This window comes from Danio aesculapii, chromosome 23 (assembly GCF_903798145.1).
Source record: "Danio aesculapii chromosome 23, fDanAes4.1, whole genome shotgun sequence".
Classification (NCBI taxonomy): domain Eukaryota; kingdom Metazoa; phylum Chordata; class Actinopteri; order Cypriniformes; family Danionidae; genus Danio; species Danio aesculapii.
The window spans coordinates 28,710,782-28,733,292 of NC_079457.1; positions in this window are offsets into that span (position 1 = coordinate 28,710,782).

Sequence of the window (22,511 nt, forward strand, 5' to 3'; positions counted from 1 at the left end):
ATGACCAGATACTCGTAGTGTCCAGTAGGGGTCACAAACCCAGTCTTCCACTCGTCCCCCTCACGTATTCTCACCAGGTTGTAGGCGCTGCGGAGGTCCAACTTGGTGAAAATTTTGGCGGATCTGAGCTGTTCCAGGGCCGCCGGGACGAGAGGAAGGGGATAGCGGAATTTGACGGTACCTTGGTTTAGGATTCGGTAGTCGATACATGGCCGCAGCCCTCCATCCTTCTTAGCCACGAAGAAGAAACTTGAGGCAGCGGGTGACGTGGAAGGGCGGATATACCCCTGACTCAGAGCCTCCTGAATGTACTCCTCCATGGCCTTTGTTTCCGGAAGGGACAACGGGTAGATCCTACCTCTGGGCATAGGAGCATCTGGAAGCAGGTCAATGGCGCAGTCCCATGGCCGATGTGGAGGTAGCTGGGAAGCTCTCTTGGGGCAAAATACGTCCTCGTATGAGGAGTAGATCTTCGGGATCTGAATGGATCGTTTCTCGACTGGACTTTCGACAGACGTGACGTAGACAGTAAGGGGTCTTTGAATTTGTAAGGGTAGATCGGGAAAACAGCTGGATCTGCATTCTTCACCCCATCTCCTTATTTCTCCTGTGCCCCAAGAGAGGATGGGATCGTGCTTCACCAGCCACGGGCGCCCTAAGATGATGTCCATCGATGCACCCTCCAGAACCAGAAATTGAATCTCCTCTTTGTGGAGCAGTCCTACTTGGAGATTGACGGATTCACATTTTCGATGGATACGTGCCTGAGAATGGATATCGTTGGTTATGGGTTGAATCTGGTAGACGTGCGTTGAGGCTTCGGTGTTAAGCTGGAGTCGGCGACAGAGGGCGTGCGAGATGAAATTTCCAGCTGACCCGGAGTCGATGAGGGCCGTGACTGAAACTGAGACAGAAGGGGTAGTTAACTGGACATTAGTGGTGAGAGGATGCATCTTTTCAATGGGAGAACTGAACAAACTCACCACAGAGCGTGCTGGACGAATGGGACAGTCCAGCCTGACATGTCCTTCGGCACCACAGTACATGCACAGACCCCGGGTCAGCCTCCTCTGTCGCTCAGTGATCGTGAGTCTACCAGATTCTATGATCATTGGTTCTGGTTCTGGAGGGACGGCTGGCTCTGGCGAACGGAGGAGTGCTTGGGATACTGGTGGAGTATCATGCTGGTAGACCCTCAGACGATCGGAACAGCGCAGAGAGTGTTGGATGAACTTCTCCAACCCCATCGTGTCGTCTAGGGCGGCCAACTGTAACCGGAGGCTGGGCTCTAGTCCGAGCCGGTAGGTTGTGAGGAGGGATCGCTCATTCCATCCGCTCGCAGCAGCCAGAGTTCGGAATCTGAGAGCATACTCCTGAGTGGACATGGCTCCCTGTTTGAGATGGTATAACTTTTCTCCGGCTGCTACTTCAGCATCCGCGCGACCAAAAACCTCCTTGAAATACTGGGTGAATGACTGAATGGAATTTGTTACCGGCCCAGACTGTTGCCAGATGGTTTCAGCCCACCGAAGAGCCGATCCAGAGAGAAGGGAAATGATGAAAGCAATTTTGGACCGATCTGTAGGGTATAACTCGGGTTGCATAGTGAATACCAGAGAACATTGTAAGAGAAATCCATTGCACTCCTCCGCCCCGCCAGAGTAGGGCGCTGGTCGAGCCATGGGACTGGATGAGTGGGTGGACGGTGAAGAAGTGCTCGGTGCTGGTGGTGCTTCGGGAAGTGGAGCAGATGGTAGTAGCACTCTCTTCAAAGCATCCACCAACTCCTGAAGGGGATCGTGAGTGCTCATGCTGTTGATAGTTGATGGTCCGGTCTTCTGTTACGGAAGCAGACGGACAAACAAGGGGAGTAAGTATAAATGAGGTTTATTACAACAGTAGAGCAATGTGGATAATGATTGAGAGTTGAAATGGAGTTTGGATGAACTGATGATCCTCTTTGCCAGGTGGGATGACAGACACAGAAGGATGACCGAATGCACACACCAGAGGACTTGAGTGGAAGACAGACTGACGAGACACACAACGCTTGACAGGACAACTGGAACACTGGACAGACTGGAATGAAAACAGAGTAAGGTAAGTACATATGCTGAGATCGCAGGGGAGTGAAACCTAGGAAGTGGTTCACTCAGAGTCCGCTTCGTAGGAACGAGACCGGACAATGAGTGAAGTGAGGTGTGTGCTTATATAGTGAATGGGAGTGATTGGGTGCAGCTGTGCGTGGTTAATACTCAGGTGAAGGTGCTCGATGCGTGATGTTGGTGGAAGAGCCTGGCCAATCCGTGACATTAATAGTCTACCATGTAAACAGCAACTTTTTAAAATTTATTTATTCTGATTAAGGTCATAATCTAACTAAAAAGAAATCATATTAAGACATGTGGAGTATGCCGATTTAGTCGTTTTATTGAAGTGCAGTACAGACATATAACTATTAAATAAAACTGTAAACTATTACCGTGAAGGATTTTCGCCACATTTTGCAACAGGATAGTCTATACACACACGGCTGATTGACACTATTCTCTGCACCTACAGTCAGAGTCAGTGAAGGACCACAGACACCTGCATCGCAAAATGCGGAGGTTTTCCTCATACGGCGTGCTCTTCCAGCAGTCCATACACGCTAATATCTTGTTTGTCATGGGGATGTGCATAAAATGTTGTGAAACTGAAAGTGCCAAACTGCAGTTAAAGTCAACAAATTAAAAATGAAACACCAGAAGTTACATAAAACTGCAGAGGAAATGTGGATAGCGTGCTGACACAATGACGTTAATCGAATTATGTTCTATAATGCTGCGTGCACACCAGACGTGGAAGAAGCATCAAACGCGTGTGATTTACATGTTAAAACAATGCATAGATGTGAATAGGCATCCTGTGGCGCGTTATGGGCGAATAAGGCGGGAAAGGATAATTTGCGCGAATGAATCGGCGCGAGTTGAGCATTTTGCGCTAATTGCTCACGTTGGAAAATCTGAAATTCAGCAGACATTCGCGCTGCATTAATCAATCAGGAGCTTGCTCTTGAAGAGGGCATTATTATGACTATTGTTGGTGTCCTGTTGGTGTCCAATATATATATATATTATAAATTGTAAACCATGGTTCTTTTCATTCTACTTAATCACATGCCCCAAAAAAGATATTTAAGATAAACAAAACAATATGATGTGTTTTGACTGCTTTTTTAATAAGGAGAGAAGTCAATTTTAGAATAAACTACTTGCAATGCTTAAGTACAAAATATGTTGAATACTTTAGTACTTCCACTTAAGTATGGTGCTTAAAGAGCACTTCAACTTCTACTGAAGTCACTTTTTTTGATAGAATATTTGTACTTCTACATAAGTCTGGGTCTCTAGTACTTTATACATCTCTGTGAAAAGGCACCAAAATACTAATATATAAAACAAAACAAAAATATTTTGTTTTTATTATTATTATTTTGAGAGCATAGTAAACTTTTCACTAGAAGAAGTTTGTTTCCAAAAGCAGTTTTGAACATGGCCATTATTGTGGAATCTGTGATATTTTCAGGATTCTTTCATCAATGGAAAATTAAAAATATCAGCATTCCTAAAAAAAAAAAAAAAAAGAAAAGTATCTACAATATATTATATATTTCTTTTTTTTAGTTAATTCATTTCTTTTTTTATTTTATTCAAATGTACATTTTATATATTGCATTCTTAATGTATTCTTAAATATATTGATTATTTATATATATTGAAATTCAAATTGATTATTATAAATCAAAAGAGAGCCAGTTCTTCAATTATGAAATTTACCCAACCATAGTATTAAGAAAGCAAAGACCTTTTTTTGTTGGTCAGACTGGTTCCGGTTATGGAAACCACTCCAGACAAAACCTCTTGTGACTGATGACCAAACTGATCTTCAAAGGGTCAGTTGTGCATTAATCTAAATACAAAACAACAGTATGCACGTTCAACATTCACACTGCTAAACATTGCTGCTCGTAAGTTCATTTTGATTATTAGTTGGAAAGTGTTTCTGTCTCAAGGAGAAAGCCTGGCTCCAAACCTGGAGATGTCCCATCCAACCACCAAAGACAAAGAGTCCAATTGCATTAAGTCTGGTCGGATGGTTTTGGCCACACATACCAGAGTCTGGAGCCATAGTGTTTGATAACACTGCAGTAGTAATGGAAAAATCCTTCACAGGAGCATTTGGAGGTTGATTCGATATTCCTAAGCAGAAAATTGAACTCCAGAGGACAAGCAGGTTGTTTTTCTCACATTTTCCCTGACCAAAGCACCCAAAACCACAACCTCAAACCTGGACAGGACAGCATGAGAAGTTCATTCCTGCTGGGATCTTGCCCTATTTGGGGCTGAGCTGTCAGGATAAAAACTGCACGCCATATCCTGGCCAAACACTACCGTCCCACTCAGAGACAATTACCCTCCACGCCAACATTCCTCCTCCAATCCAACAATGCTTAGGGAAGATCTCTGCCGAGGACTCTGGACTGCCGCCACGGAACAAGGACGAACTTTGTGTTTGCTTCACATTTCTCCCAAAGAGAGATGAAGGGGCGAAATGTACCCGCTCGCGGCTGGATCCATACAGGTAATCCTTTCTCTGTGTGCTGAAGGATTCCGCTGATCCACAGATGAAGTACAAGACATCCCCCGAGCTTTACTTTGCTTTGAAGGGATGGCAGATTGGTTTTTATAGATAATGGTCCATGTAGAGAACGAGCAGATGATTTTATAAACGGAGAGGTTCACATCTGCTGCGCATTATCCATCCACTGTGGTCAACATGTACAGGCTTGGAGATGCGTCGAGTCGGTTAACAATCAGTCATATAATGACAGAGCCCACCAGGGTCAAAATTACAAAAAGAAAACAAATAACGGAACTCTGGGATGTGATTGGTTGGAAACACTTCTTCGTTCAATAAGTCAATTTAATATCATGACCAACACCATGTGCAAAATTCACTTCTATTGAATTCAGATGTCTCATTATTAGTAGCACACTGGCTACATTTGCATGAGCCCAAATAATCTGTTTGTATGGGATTAAAAGTTCAATCAGATTTAAAAATGTTCATGTAAACACCTTAATCGAGCTGATTGTGAAGATTATTGGCATCCTTTCACTCCAGAAAAACCACAGTAAGAGCTGCATGATATGACATGATGCATAAACCTGCATTTAACTCTTAGGCCACGTATACATTGTCAGGTCTTAATGCCCAATCAATGCCCTTTGGTTACTTTTAAGTTTCTAATGGACATTTTCAACTAAATCATTTTCAGGCATTTAAACCACCTTTAACTTTTATGATTACAGCCACTACAAAACCAGACCTTTTAACAAAAACATGTTTACTGTCGCTAAAAAACTAATTTTAGTTAGTTGTGCAGGGTGATTATTGCAGCATTTTCAATAAAAAATACCTCTAAGCTATTTTTGCAATTTTCATTTTTAAATCGAATCAACTTAAATCCAAGTCAATCATATCTTAGTGATCAATAAAACTGCCAATGAAACATATGAGGCATAATTGTTCAGTTGAATTATTTACTGTAAATAATATGCTGGACTAAACAGAAAAAAATATTATATAACAGCAAAAACAAAAAATCCAATAAAACCAGGTGTTTTACTTTTAAAATATAGTATATTATATAGTAATATAGTAATCTATAGTAAATAGAAATATTTAGGAATAAGCATTATATTGTGTGTGTGTGTGTGTGTGTGTGTGTGTGTGTGTGCGTGTGCGTGTGTTTAGTTACTAATGATACTGCATTAAGTAGTGTAATTTATTAATGAAGAGTTAATATATATATATTATATTAATATATATATTAATATATTATAATATATATATATATATATATATATATATATATATATATATATATATATATATATGATTTATATCTGATTTATTTCCACATATGAAGGAGGCCTGAAACTGATCTCTGAATATCCGAATGCATGGATTTTTTTTTTCGTGTTTACACAGTCATAGAACAGATCAGATCTGTCACATATGAGCAAAAAAATCGGAGTTGGGTCACATTTAACTGGCAGTGTAATACAGTTTACATGTGTTTGTTGCCTCCTTACAAACACATGCTGCACAATTTCACAATATATAAATATAAACAATTAAACAGATCTTATGTGTCTTTGCTGAATAAATGTAAAAACCGTCTTTCCTGAATTATGCATTCTGATCATGGCCGCTTGCTTCACACTCACAAAATTGCTTCTTTCCTCTTTATTAAAGGATGTATTGTTTTCAGAATAAGACTCCAACATACATAGCAAGTATAAAACAGCTCGATCTGAACTAAATTTTCATCAGTGTGAAAGTGTTAGTTTATTTGTTTTCTAATCTGACCCAACAGCAAAAATAATGACCATGACCAGCAAGCATTTTTTTGTTTTTAATAGATGTCTAATAGATGTCTAATAGATAGTCGTCTTGGCTAAAACAAGGCTAAATTTGGGCTCTCAGTGAAAATCTAATAGACGTCTAAGAATAGGCCAAAATAGACTATTCCTCAAATAAACAGAAATGAACGACTACACATACAGTATAAAGTCTGTCTAATCTGTCTATTTGACGACTAGTCTGGTTTTGGGCTATTCTTAGATGTCTATTTGATTTTCACTGATAGCCCAAGATTAGCTTTATTTTAGCCACACTGTCTTTAGATGTCTATTAGACGTCTATTAAACACAAAATTGTGTACTCTGTGTAAAAGCTTGAAACCTACTACTTTCTCAATCACATTCAGACGTCTCTGGGGCACAAGCACAGTGCAATGTTGACGTGCATGTAAAGCATATAAAACCACAGGCTGTATATTTTAATTAGGATGCTAAACCAAGCCATTTATTTTAGAAATGCACTGTAACCTATGAGAATTTGCCCTTTATAATATAATTAAAATAAAATAAAGACAGATAAATAAAATATTAGGAATTATAACTAAGAATTTATATCTGGAAGGAAACAATAAAATATCTAATGTCAAAAAGAGACAATGGGCACTGTGAAAAACAAATAATAACTATATATATATATATATATATATATAGATAGATAGATAGATAGATAGATAGATAGATAGATAGATAGATAGATAGATAGATAGATAGATAGATAGATAGATAGATAGATAGATAGATAGATAGATAGATAGATAGATAGATAGACTTTTTTATTAAGTATACAATAAGGGATGGACATATCAGTCTTGCATTCACTTTAAGGTGCATTGATTCAATATGTTAAACGTGCTGTATAATAAAAATCTGGATATAGCTAGGTAGAGTTCAGTACATGGAAATGACCATACTGTGAGCCTCAAACACCATTGTTTCCTTGTTCTCATGTAAATGCATTGAGTGTAAAATCCCAGTTAAATCAGTTACATTGTACATGCAATAAGCAATATCACACGAGTAGCAGTGTGATATGGCTGTATTATGGCACTGGTGGGAGGAGTGTGTTACCTTAGTGTCCCAATGGATGACGATATGCTATAAGTGCGATATTGCATTTATAAAACAGTGTATATATATATATATATATATATATATATATATATATATATATATATATATATATATATATATATATATATATATATATATATATATATATATATATATAAAACCAGAGGAGTGATGAGTTAAATGACGCAACCCTTTAACCCTTTTAAATGTACCCAATATTTAAGCATATATAGTATTGCATAATTTAAACTGCTTATAATGATCATATTTGATCTGTGTGATGGGTGATGTCATGTTAGTCTGTGGATTTACTACATGTTACTTTATTATTTTCTCCAAGAATATATGAAAGTAAGTGGCTGTTTAACTGGGGGAGGTAAATATTATAGTTCCCTAAACAGTGTGTATTAAGCATTAAAATTATGCAAATAAAATATATTGTCCATTTAGGTTTAAAAATAGTTAATATTGCATCTCCATAAATATCAGCATGTATTTTACAAACCATAAATATTATACTTTGCTAGTACTTATGTGTATTCAAATGTATTGAAACCTAAAATAAACATTGCCTGTTTAAAACACTGATAAATTGATTTATGACAAGCACTGCTTGTCTTTATCAGAGTCATGGAGGGAAAGCAAATTTGAATTTAGCAGCTGATCACGTGATGCACTAATCACACCAGTGTGATCGTATAATTTAATTTCATGGCAATTTGTAACTTTTTGATTTACATGACTGCACATAATTTTCACATAAGAGAAATTGAATGTGATCTTTGTATGCTTTTATACAATCTTGTGTGCATTTGACAATTGGCAGAATAGACATTAAAAACCATACATCAGAGTTTACACTGACAGGGCTTCAAAACGCATGAAGAAAATAAACTTTCATGATGATGAAGAACTGCAATTTCACGTGAGTGTGATGGGCACAATAACACCAAACAGATGTTTGATTTTGGCCAAAATCTCTGAGGCTTCACCCACTTTTGGAAAGGAGGCTGAGGGCACATGTTGACTTCAATTTAAAGAGACACGAAAGGAGCAAAAAGGCATTTACAGTTTGGTATATTGGTAAGTAATGATTTGTGGGGAATTTTCAGCTGAAACTTCAAAGATACCCGAGGCTAGGGGTGAGCGATATGATCAAATATCTGTCATGCTTTAAGTAATCTTTGAGTAATTTTCTGTCATGGTTTGAGTAACTGAGTATTTCATGGTAACAATATATGGTTGAAGTTAGAATTATTTGCCCTCCTGAAATATTAGGTGTTGAATAGAAAGTAGGATTTTCTGATAAATGTTGGAAAAAAGAGACACTGATTTTCATAGTGTTTTTAGTTTCTTTTACGGACGTCAGTGGCTAATGATTTCAGCATCCTTCCAATATTTTGTTTTGTGCCTAAAAGAAGAGAGAAATTCATAAAGTTTATAACCACTTGTAATGTGAGGAAATGTTTCATTCTTGGATGAACTGTCCATTTAATAAATCCTGCAAAATGGGCTTTATACATCATATGTACGTTAATACATTAGATATCAAAAGTATTTCATCATATTTAAGCTTTTTTCTTTTATTTGGAACTTAATATATGCAAAAACGAAAGATAATTGACTTTTAGATTTGCCCTACCATTTTAATGTACTATGTTTAATGTGTCTAAACATAGTCTTTAATTATATATACACTGTAAAACAGTCAACTATATCAAATTAAATAAGTGTAGTTAACTCAAAATTTACTGAAAGTTAATTCTACTCATTTGAAAATAGTTTTGAACTTAGTGTTGAAGGTAATGAGTTAATTAAATACCTCCTTACTTCAGCTTAGGAGTAAGTTCACAGTATTCCAATAGATTCGTTTTTAAATCAAATGGTTTGCAGCAATCGGTTTCCTCAAACATTTTAAGTTGCTTTAACTTATTGGGTTTTACAGACTCAGTTGGTTTGAGTTCTCTTTATCTATTGAGTTTTACTGTGCTCAAATTGCTTCGTTTACTCAAATGGATATAGTTCACAGTACTCATTATTAGGATTTGTTTTTGAAATTAAATGGTTTGTTGCAATCGGTTTTCTCAAATGGTTAGTTACCTTAACTTATTGGGTTTTACAGTGTAGAAAGAAAGCAAAAATAAATTAAATCAAAATAAATATAATGTTTTAAAATCAAAATACAGATGGCAATATATGAACATGTAGAGCCAATGAATGCAATTTAATGTGTATTATTCCATCCTATGAGTGTTTTCTGTGTTTTGGAATAATGGAATAAGGAATTTAATATAATGTTATAGGATATAATGTTGACTTTTAAATATGTAGTTTTCAAGGGACTTTGTTTAATAGTGAATCAATATGTACTAAAACTTATTTAAGCCTATAGCTTACTCAATCACAGGCAAGTGAAATGTAACAGTTTTTATTAGCCAGTGGCTAACAGCAGACATAATTTAGCTGACCAGCATGAAGTTCAGTGCATATAGTTGAAGTCAGAATTATTAGCCCCTTTTGAATTTTGAATTTTTTTCTTTTTAAATATTTCTCAAATTATGTTCAACAGAGCAAGGAAATTTTCACAGTATGTCTGATAATAATTTTTTCTTCTGGAGATAGATTTTTTCTTATTTGTTTTAATTCGGCTAGAATAAAAGCAGTTTTTAATTTTTAAGAACCATTTTAAGGACAAAATTATTAGCCCCTTTAAGCTATATATTTTTTGTTAACCTAATTAACCTAGTCAAGCCTTTAAATGTCACTTTAAGCTGTATAGAAGTGTCTTGAAAAATATCTAGTCAAATATTATTTACTGTCATCATGGCAAAGTTAAAATAAATCTGTTATCAGAAATGAGTTATTAAAACTATTATGTTTAGAAATGTGTTGAAAAAAATCTTCTCTCCGTTAAACAGAAATTGGGGAAAAAAATAAACAGGGGGGCTAATAATTCTGACTTCAACTGTATGAATGATTTGCTTACAGCTGATGCTTGCTCTGATGCTTGTTTCTCCATGTTTCACTCATTAGTGTAAGAAAATGGCCAATCATCTCAAAGATGAATCCCAACATGACTCTCTAGTTGTTAATGATGTAAGAGTATAAGATGTACATAGCAAAATATTGAAGTTTAATCAGCTGTTTTGCTATGGAAATGTAAAACACTGCTAATTCTTTTTTTTTTTTTTTTTTGTTCAATTATCATTTTGATAAAAATGTTGCAAATCTACGATTCGTAACAAGAAAAAATGTCAAATGGTGTGAATGCATTTACACTTTGTAATTACCATAGTTTCAAGATGATATTCTATTCTAGGCTTGTTACAACCTTGGACTGTGAAATGTGGCTAAATGAATCTGCAGTGGTCAGATGGCACCAGTCGAAGCTCAGAAAATTCACAGTTTAAAAGTTGTAATTGCGAGTTTTATGTGGATGTGAATGTAGGCTAATTATTCCAATTACAACATGGCCTAAAAGGATTTGGATCTGTTTTCTTCATACATATACAATTGAAGTCAGAATTATTAACCACCTTTGAATTTTTTTTCTTCTTTAAACATTTCCCCAACGATGTTTAACAGAGCAAGGAATTTTTCACAGGAACAGAATCTGATTTCCACAGTTTTAGAATGACACTCTTAGCAATAATCATTCCATAAATTATGGTGCTTTGTATGGACACATTATGATCCAGCAGAGAACTAGAGTACCCAAATATAGCAATTTCTGTGTCAGGTGTAAAGGTAAAACTATACATATCGGAGAACCATTTAAATGTCACACCAGAATTCATAAAGTTTTGGACACATCCAAAAGAGGTGGGTCAGGGAGCCTTCAGCAGATTTACAGCGGTCACATGTAGGGGAAATGGTCGGGAAAAAAGCATTCTTTAAATGAGTAGCTCAATTATTGAGAAAACACATCTGAAATCAAAGGTTTGGAATCAGGTGAGCCCAATATTAGCCTGTAAACCTTTCTTTCATCTGGCAGCAATTCAAAATTGGGGATTGCGTGACTTACATAACTTCTAATCTGTAAATGTCGAAAAAAGAGTGTTGCGGGGAGAGAAAACTTTTCTTTTAGTTGAGAAAATTAGGCAAAATTTATATTAAAGGGCACATAGTTTACCCCTTTTTTAAGATTTCATATTAATATTATGGTTCTTCTGAGTGTTCCAGTTTAGGTTCAGTTCAAAACACAATTCAGATTGTTTTATTATAATGTGTTAAAAAGTGTCATGTTGGGGGTGTGTCCACAGCTCGCTGTGTTAGGGGTGTGTTGCTTCACATGAAAATTAGTTTCAACTTCCCGCCCAACGTAACAAGGGGGCGGAGCCAAGAGCTCCCCTGCTCTGTGTTTAGCAAAAGACAGGCAGACAGAGAAAAGCAACATGAGTGAGAGGACCAGCATTCAGCCGTACATGTACGAGTCGGACACAGACCAAGCAGAGAGTACAAAATCACTTGTGTCTTTGTATAGTTTTACAGCCAACTGTGTACTAGTTTAAAGTTCCGAGCTTGTACACCAAGACTAATAACCATACACACGGAATTAACTTTGATTGAGGCACCAGAGCCGCGACACGGTACACTCAGACTCGCACATTCGGATGTTATTAAAAATGAAACTATTCAGATGCCGCTCTGTGGCATGGCAGAAACATGAAGTGTCCCGAAATGAAGTGGGCGCCGCGGACAGCCGCCGACTTGAAGCGCCGTTGTGTGTACCCTGATAGAAACCTATGTTTAGAATTCTGAAATGCATGGCGCTGCCTGGTGCGACGCTGAGCGGGGTTTCTGGTGTGCGACCTGCAGGCAAGTTCGTTATTTTATTTCCAATGGAGGGATGCACACGTGAGGCAAAGCGCTCCCTTTTTTCAGCTGCACCTAGTTAAGATCACAGGGAGCTTCTGTGACCACAAGAAATGCAAACGGCTGAAGTTTAAAGTAGACGAAATGAAAAGAACACATGTTTGCAAACCTACCTACAAACAAGTTATAAACAATAATTCTGATTAGAGCAATCATGTGGTGAATGTTGATCTTGTGTTGAGCCCAATGAGCCTTACATCTAAACATAGAGCAAGGGTGTTCCTTTAGTGACATCGCTTTGACTCACACGCTGAAAAAGGCCGACATGAAACAACAAACTGAGGATATGGTGATGCACACCAGTCAATCAATATTGGTATGTCAAGTTGCGGTTGGTCTGAAAACCGCTCCAATTGGTCCACCGTTTTTATGTTGGTAAATTGAAAAAAAAGACTGTGTGTGTTTATCACCCCAATATGACGCTCTATACACTATACCTACACATATGTCTGTCCAAACAGCTTGAAAAGTAGATTTTTTACCATAGGTGCCCTTTAACATACAAGTCCTCCAGTGTGACTATACCTTTCAGCCTCCAAATATTGAATGTCACGTCAGAGATAATTGACCTTATTCTTCATGTATAAGCGGGCGCAGCAATTTGAATCTTTTTGGCTCAAGAATTCCGGTCTCATTCGCTTCCATTCATTTATAGACGTTAAAAACAGCTCGTTCTGCTGCTTGATGTTGCAAACTAATATTCTCTTATTATATTATTCTGCTTTGTCTGTATAGTCATGAACATATTTGTTGTGGAGCAAGTAGTCTGACCATTTTCTGCCATTTATTATTCCTTGTCATTTCTCCCATAGGCAACTGAATCCTGAAGTTCTAAAACAATCGCGAAGATGATGCACTTCCGCATTGAAGAATAAGGTCAATACTATATATATATATATATATATATATATATATATATATATATATATATATATATATACAATTGAAATTAGAATTATTAGCCCCCCTTTGGGTTTTTTATTTCTTATTTAAATATTTCCCAAATGATGATTAACAGACGAAGGAAATTTTCACAGTATGTCTGATAATATTTTTTTTCTGGAGAAAGTCTTTTATATACTTTTATAAATATTATTTACTGTCATCATGGCAAAGATAAAATAAATCAGTAATTTGAAATGAGTTTTAAAAACTATCATGTTTAGAAACATTTCTCTGTTAAACAGAAATTGGGGGAAAAAATAAACAGGGGGGCAAATAATTCTGATTTCAACTGTATGTCCCCCACAGTCCAAAGACATGCACTATACTGTAAGGGAATTGAAAAAATTAAATTGGTTGTAGTGTATGTGTGTGACTGAGAGTGTATGGGTGTTTCCCAGTACTAGATTGCAGCTGGAAGGGCATCCGCTGAGTAAAACACTGGACAAATTGGCGGTTACCCTGTTTTTTACCCCCTGTCAATTTTAACACTGTTTTTAACAATCGATAGATATGAGCAGGCTGTGAAAGCTTTTTATGAATCTATAAATTACTGCAATCTTGTAGAAGATTCGAGTAAATGGTTAGAGGCCAGACTGATTTACTACAGGTAGCAAGGCTACTATACCACTAACTATACGGTACATACAAAGCAGAATTAGGCAATATCTCTTGCCATAAGCATACAGTACACAACAGCTAAAGCACCTAAATGTTATTTTCTCACATTTTCCCCTTCATTTATGTATACATCACACAAATATGTAGGAAAAAATTATAAGAAAAGATATTTACAGTATTTCATCTAGATGTAAGCTTCTCATTCTAATGTGTGCTCACATTCTTAAGGACTAAACTGACTACTACAGCAGAGATTTTCCCAATATTTCCATTAATATTTATAGTACACAAAAACATTAAAAAAAGTATTTACACGCATTCAACCAACTATAATTTTCCTGTCTTACTACAGGTCAGAGTTACCCATATTTCCATTCATATTTGTACAGTACATAATTACTGAAGAAGCACACTTATAGTAATTCACCCAACTGTATTTTCTTTTTATTTATTTATTTATTTATTTTTTTTTTTTTTTAAAGTGTGTAGGACATCCCCAGAGGCCAGACTGGTGTACTACAAGTAAGATTTATTGATATTTTTATTCAAAATAAATATATGATGTGCAAACAATATAGAAAAATATTTACAGTAATCCACTCAACTGTAATTGTCTCATCTTAAAGGGTGAAGCACAATCCCAAAGGTCAAACAGACTGACTACACTTGAGATTTATTAATATTTCTATTCATATAAATACACAGTGCGCAAATATTCTTGAAAAAAATTTACTGTAAATCACCCTATTGTAATTTAATAATTTTAAAGGGTGTAATACATTGACAGAGGCCTCACGGACTTACTACAGGTGAGATTTTACCCATATTTTCATTCATATATGTATAGCACACAAATATTGAAGAAAAATATTTATTGTAATTCACCTTACTGTAATTTAATTTTTTTAAAGGGTGTAGTACATTCATATTGGCCAGACTGACTCACAACAGGTGAGATTTTACCAATATTTTCATTCATAGTTTTACAGTACGCAAATATTGAAGAAAAATATTTACAGTAAATCACCCTACTGTAGATTTATGACTTTAAAGGGTGTAATACATCCACAGAGGCCGGACTAATTTACTACAGGTGATATTTTACCCATATTTTCCTTAATATTTGTACAGTACTTAACCATTGAAGAAAAATGTTTACAGTAATTTACCCTACTGTAATTTTATGATGATTTTAAAGGGTGTAGTACATTCACAAAGGGCACACTGACTTACTACAGGTGAGATTTTACCCATATTTCCATTCATATTTTTACGATACACAAATATTGAAGAAAAATATTAACAGTAATTCACGCTACTGTAATTTTATGATTTTAAAGAGTGTAGTACATTCACAGAGGCCTCACGAACTTACTACAGGTCAGATTTTACCCATATTTTCATTCAAATCAAATCAAAATCAAATCACTTTTATTGTCACATCATCAGCAGCAAGTGTGCTGTGATGAGTGAAAAGCTTATGTGCTGGCTCCAGACAGTGCAAAATACAGATAGTGCAAATACAACTATAGTGCAAAATACAGACAGTGCAAAATACAACAACATACAACAGCATGTTGATAGCAATATGTACCATGAATAGGTGTACACATAGCTGTAGGCAGTATTATTTTAAGTACGGATTGGACAGTGCAGTGCATGCTACATATTGATGGTGTGCAGTGAGGGTTGTGGAAGAGTTTGTGTGGGGTGTGCTAAGTGTTCATCAGCCTGATGAAACTTTCCTTCAGTCGGCTGGTGCGAGACTGGATGCTGCGGAACCGTCTGCCTGAGGGTAGCAGAGAGAAAAGTCTATGGCTTAGGTGGCTGGAGTCGCTGATGAAATTGCTGGGACGGTGGCCATGCTCGGCGCCATCTTGATGACGTATCATTCATATTTTTACAGTACACAAATATTGAAGAAAAAAAACTTTAATTTTATGATTTTAAAGGGTGTAGTACATTCATAGAGGGCAGACTAACTTACTACGGGTGAGATTTTACCCATATTTTGTATTCATATTTTTCCAGTACACAAATATTGAAGAATATTTAAAGTAAATCAGCCTACTGTAATTTTAAGAAGGTTGTAATACATTCACAGAGGGCACACTGCCTTACTACAAATGAGATTTTACCCATATATTTTTTATACATATTTGTACAGTGCACAAATATTTTTCAAAAACTACTGTACAAGTTTGAACACAAATATGGGTAAAATCTCACCTGTAGTAAGTCAGTCTGCCCTCTGTGGATGTACTACACCGTTTAAAGTCATAAAATTACAGTAGGGTGATTTAATGTTATTTTTTTTTAAATATTTGTGTACTGAAAAAATATGACTGAAAATATGGGTAAAATCTCGTATGTTGTAAGACAGTCTGGCTTATATGATTGTACTACACCCTTTAAAGTCATAAAATTAAAGTAGGGTGGTTAACTGTAAGTATTTTTCCTCAAGATTTGTGTACTATACAAATATGAATGAAAATATGCCATGTGATTGCTACCTGTAGTAAATAAGTCTGGCCTCTGCTCTAACAGTTTACTGGAATCTTCTAGAAATATTTTTTTCTTCTTTGCATGACTGTGCGTTTTGGTTCTGTCGATGTAATTTGCAGATGATCCCTAAAACTGCATGGACGAATGTCCGGCAAATATCAAACCTAAAACCAACTTTACAGAGCTCCATAACAGTCTTGTAGCCAGCCTGATGAAAGGTGCGGTTCTTTTTTCTCAAAAAGTGGACCTTTTTACAATTGGCCTCATTTTCTGTTTAACTACGAAGTTAAGTATATATAGTTTAAATAGCTGCTGCATTTTAGTGACATTTTAAGCACTATTTATTTCTGGTTTAGCTTGTCGGGTGATAATATAACCACGCTTTTCGATGTACCAAAGCATTTTGCTAAAGATTTAGAATAAAGGATATGAAAAAAAACTCATTTATACAAATTATTTTAATTAATTTGCTAAAGTTTTAAATAAAAAAAATTTATATTAAGGCTGAGTATTGTCATTTATTAAGCAAATAACAAACTGACCAGCACATTTAACTTCCCTCAGTCAGAATTTGGCCACAAAATATGCATAATAATAATAATGTGGAGTTTCCCTTTTTTTCTAGCCTCTCTTGTAAAAAGTTTGGAAATTAGAACAGTAGATTTGGATTTGAAATAAAAGGTACTTGTAAAATGTTTTCTCTATTTAAAAACAATACAGTAGGTCAGTACTTAAAGATGACTTCACTTGCGTCAGATTCCGCTTGGTCTTAAAGCCTTCTTTGATGAGGTATTTTCACAATTGATGAAGGCATAGCAGTCAAAATAGGACAAATGACTTATGAAGGGAACAAATTCTGGACCTTTGTCAGTGGGGGGTAGGTCTTTCGAAACCCCCAACACACACACACCCCTCCCCCAGAGTGTCTTTATTTTGAATCACTCATTCACAATGTGTGTTAAGTTGATACTGAAACGTCAAAAAAAAAAAAACCTTTTAAACCTTCTGTTGAACAAAAGAAGATATTTTAAGTAGTGACCTCATAGTAGGTCATTGTTCAATAATCTTCTGTAGTGTTAGACTATCCCTTTAAGTCATATAGGTCTCAAACTCATTTCCTGGAGGGCCGCAGCTCTGCACAGTTTAGCTCCAACCCTAATCAAACACAGCTGATCCAACTAATAAAGGTGTTCAAAACTACTATGGACTATTAAGCAGTGAGTTGGAGATGGTTGGAGGTAAATTACGCAGAGCTGTGGCCCTCCGGGAATTAAGTTTGTTTGAGACCACTGCTTTAAGTAGTGTATAACCCAGTCAGTGGGCACCTTGATGTGTGTGTGTGTGTGTGTGTGTGTGTGTGTGTGTGTGTGTGTGTGTGTGTGTGTGTGTGTGTGATCTAATTGTTGCTTTTTCTCCTTCTATATCGTTCACTCATGATTCAAGCATATGAATCACTAAAATGCTTCTAACAGAACACCAAATTCAATTCCCAACTATTTATAACTAATTTAATACAGAACTCGAGTATAAACTCATAAATTAGAAAGGCTTAACTTACCTGATTGAGCAGACGTGAGAAAAGCAGTTGAAGCAGGAGTCATTAGCAATGCAAAATTCAGCAACGTCATTGGTCAGAATTTACCACGTGATGAAGACGACCAAAAAACTGTATTTGATGCTATTTTCTTCATGTAAACTGGGGTATTGTATCGCTGGGGGAAGACCACACAATAGGGTATATGCCGAGCTAGTGTTTTTCCCATACTAATAAACTTCCGGTGACCTGTAATTGTGAATTTTTTCCCATTTTATATGGTTCATTTTACAGCATCAATGTTGTAATGTAATTAAAATACATTCAGTTAAATAAACTTTGGCATTTATTCAGTTGTTCAAGTGTAAAATGATACAAAAAGCTGTTCACTCGCACGCGCCCGTCAGAATCGACAGGTTAGCGCAGAAGCTTCATTGAATATACTGGGGTAAAATAAATGCTCATATTATAAAGACATGGTGGGGGGAATGTAATTTAATGCAGTGCTTCTTGTACAATCTGAGACCCACTTTATATCGGATATCACTCAGTCAGTGGAGATCGCTGATTTTTAAAGAAAACAGACCTTAAACGCACCGATTTTTTCATTGGCATACAGTTGACCGGAAGCGCTTAACCCAGGTTACAGGCAAATTCAAAGTCCTATTAGCATGCTTCGGCATATACCCATATATAATGCTGCAAAATACTGTAAATTAACTGTACTCTATATTAACTGTAAATTACTTTTCTACTAAAGAAATAGATACTGTTATTTTATTTATTCAGTTATTAGCAAAATTGAAGAGATTAGAGATTAAATAAAGACAAATTAACAAATTGTATTGTTTCATTAGTATTTTAATTAGTTTATTTATAATGTAATATATAATGTTTATTTAAATGTTTATTATACTGTAATTTTTATATGTTCATATTATAATCATTATACTTTATGACATAGGTCTTCAAAAAAAAAACATCCTATACTATAGTGATCTAAAAAATAATTAACTGACAGAATCAAAAATATCCTATAGAACAAAGTGAAATTCCATAAAAAACACTATGTCTAATAATTCTAAAAATCTAAGTCAGATCCTAAAGACAAAGTGGAAATTCCAATAAATTAAGTCATAATTCCCAAAAGGATTTTTACAATCCTATAGGACAAAGTGAAAATCCAATAAGAAAAAATCTGAATGTCCATTAGAATTTTAGGAATCCATTAAGATCCCATAGGATCCTAAAGGATTAACTGAAAGTCCAATAGGATTTTTTGACTAGGGATGCTGTGTGACAGATATTAATAAAAGAAACCACTGGTTGAAAAGCAAGTGTAGTCTATTATAAAAGTCAAGGGTAGACTATTCTGATTTACACACTCCTTTTGTCATGACTCTGTGAAGATGTCTCTTTTGGAATACTTTTATTTGGATTGTGCTGCCGCCTAGTGTACATGAGTGTTGTTTACACATAGGAGCTCTGCTGGGCTCATCGTAGACTTTACTCCCAGCCTCATTCATTTATCCTCTGCGTTTGTATTCTTTTCGTGAGCCAATCAATTAACAAGAATAAAACAACAAATGACCATATATTAAAAGAGCATTCGTTCATTCATTCATTCATTAGAGGCATGTTGTGTGGTTTGCTCTGAGCACGTCACCACAGAATGCGACATAGCGATAGGTCCGCTCAGTGGTTGCTATGACAACAAATAGACCACAGTTCCAGTCAGACTGCTGTTTCAGTGTTTTCAGACGGTTTGTTCCTGATATGTCCAAAAATAAGGTAAGACGACGATTTCTGAAACAAGCGTGTTTACAACTGATTATCTGAAAGCAATGGCTGATTGCTGTTATAAATGTTGACCGAACAAGAGCCATTGTAGCACAGTGTTTAACCTTCCTAATACATTAAAATCTATTTGGACCGGATGAATTGTTCTTTCATAGGTTTTTTACAGGTTTTTATAGTTTAGCAACTGACTTTAAACCCACGTTGAATGGGATCAGCAACTTCTGAAACTGAAAATAGATAACGTTAAAAATATATATATATTATTATCGTGTTTTTGGTCATATTATGTGATATTACTTTAATATTTACTATTAATATATACACTCACCGGCCACTTTATTAGGTACACCTTACTAGTACCGGGTTGGACCCCCTTTTGCCTTCAGAACTGCCTTAATACTTAGTGAAATAGATTTAACAAGGTACTGGAAATATTCCTCAGAGATTTTGGTCCATATTGAGATGATAGCATCACACAGTTGCTGCAGATTTGTTGGCTGCACATCCATGATGCCAATCTTCCATTCCATCACATCCCAAAGGTGCTCTGTTGGATTGAGATCTGGTGAACTTGGAGGCCATTTGAGTACAGTAAACTCATTGACATGTTCAAGAAATCAGTCTGAGATGATTCGTGCTTTATGACATGGCGCAATATTCTGCTGGAAGTAGACATCAGATGATGGGTGCACTGTGGTCATAAAGGGATGGACATAGTCGGCAACAATCCTCAGGTAGGCTGTGGCATTGACAACGATGCTTGATTGGTACCAATAGGCCCAAAGTGTGACAAGAAAATATCCCCCACACCATTACACCACCACCACCAGACTGAACCGACATATTGTGTGTTCAGAGATGCTCTTCTGCATACCTCAGTTGTAACGAGTGATATTTTAAATTACTGTTGCATTTCTATGAGCTTGAACCAGTCTGGCCATTCTCATCTGACCTCTGGCATCAACAAGGCACTTGCTCCCACAGAACTGCAGCTCACTGGATATTTTCTCTTTTTCTGGCCATTCTCTGTAAACCCTAGAGAGGGTTGTGCGTGAAAATCTCAGTAGATTAGCAGTTCTAAAACACTCAGACCAGCCCGTCTAGCACCAACAACAACCAATTAAGTCACCTTTCTTCCCTATTCTAATGCTTGGTTTGAACTGCAGTCGATTGTCTTGACCATGGCTGTTTCTCAATTCCAAGAACGCAGAGAACGAACTTGCGTTCTTGTGGAGACCAGTCTTGCCAGATGTCCTCGGAAGAACGAACTCAGGAGACCGCGAGGGCAGAGAATGCATCCTGTGAGAAATGAGATGCAGCGTTCTTCCTGATGGTCACGTGACCTTCACGTGTTTTTTTATTGGAAAATTATTGAAACATTTCAGCATTCATACAACCATTTATTGTTTTTCCCCTTTTCAAAATATATACTCTGCATAAAAACATTATAATTATTTGTTGCACAATATAAATAAAACAGATTTTAATAAGAGTTTCAGCAAACAAACACCCTTAATGTGTTTATTCCTTTATTAAGATGTTCATGGTAATTTTTACTTTCACCGTTTCATTTAGGGTTAGGCCCAGGGGCGTCGCTAGACCCAATTCACTGGGGCACGTGCCCCAGTAAAAATCTCCAGTGCCCCAGTAAATGCTTTGAGATATGATTTACTTCATATGCAAGTGTATTTATTAAGAGCGGTAATTTCGAAATAAAGACGTTATTCTCTAAGTGCAACCGAACCAACGCTGGTGAAAGCAGTGTGTTTAATCAAAAAGCAAACTGACGCATCTCCGCGTGTGTGCAGAGAACACGCGCGCCTCTCGCACGCGCTGCTTTTCTTCTGAGAGTCCCGGTAGTAAACATGCGCGCCAAAAAAGACGGCTACCTGCTTGTTATGAGTACCCGCTCATGCATTGTAAAACCAGCGAAACAGCCTTTTTGTTTTGTAAGTGGACAAAACTAAAGTTTAAACAATATGATGGTGATCTTATAAGCATGCCTCCTGATAGATTTTTTTGTATGAAGCAAAAAAGGGGGATGAAGAGTCAGGGAGATAAGACTTAACAAACCTAATTATCTGCCATGTGTCAAGTCTACAACAGATAATCCTATAACACATCTTTTTTTTGTATTTTATTGAATTGTCTATAGAATTTGATACAAATGAAATTAATATTTATGCAAAAGTAATTTCTTAAATGATCTTAGCATATCACTCCAGTTGTCTTAACATTGTTTTCCAGTTACAATTAAGATTATGTTGAAGAATAATAATATGTATATAAGAAAAATAATATGTATATAAAAATAATGTATAATAAGAATACTTTTATTTATAATAAATATTATATATATATATATATATATATATATATATATATAGTGTATTTATATATATACAGTATGTGTGGGAAGGGGGTTCGTGCCCCAGTAGAGCTTTATGTCTAGCAACGCCCCTGGTTAGGCCTGAGGTAAATTAGTGATATCTCTGAACTTAAATAATAAATCTAAATAAAATACTGCGCTTCCCACCTCCAGTCGCAATGACTTCTGGGTCTTCCCGAGCGAGATCGGTGCTCCAGTCTGCGTCGGTGCATCCTCGATATCAAGATCACATCTGGGAAGTTTCACGCGTCCTCTGTTCTTGCGGTCTCGAGTATTGGACTTGAACTTTGGCAGCTGATGATGA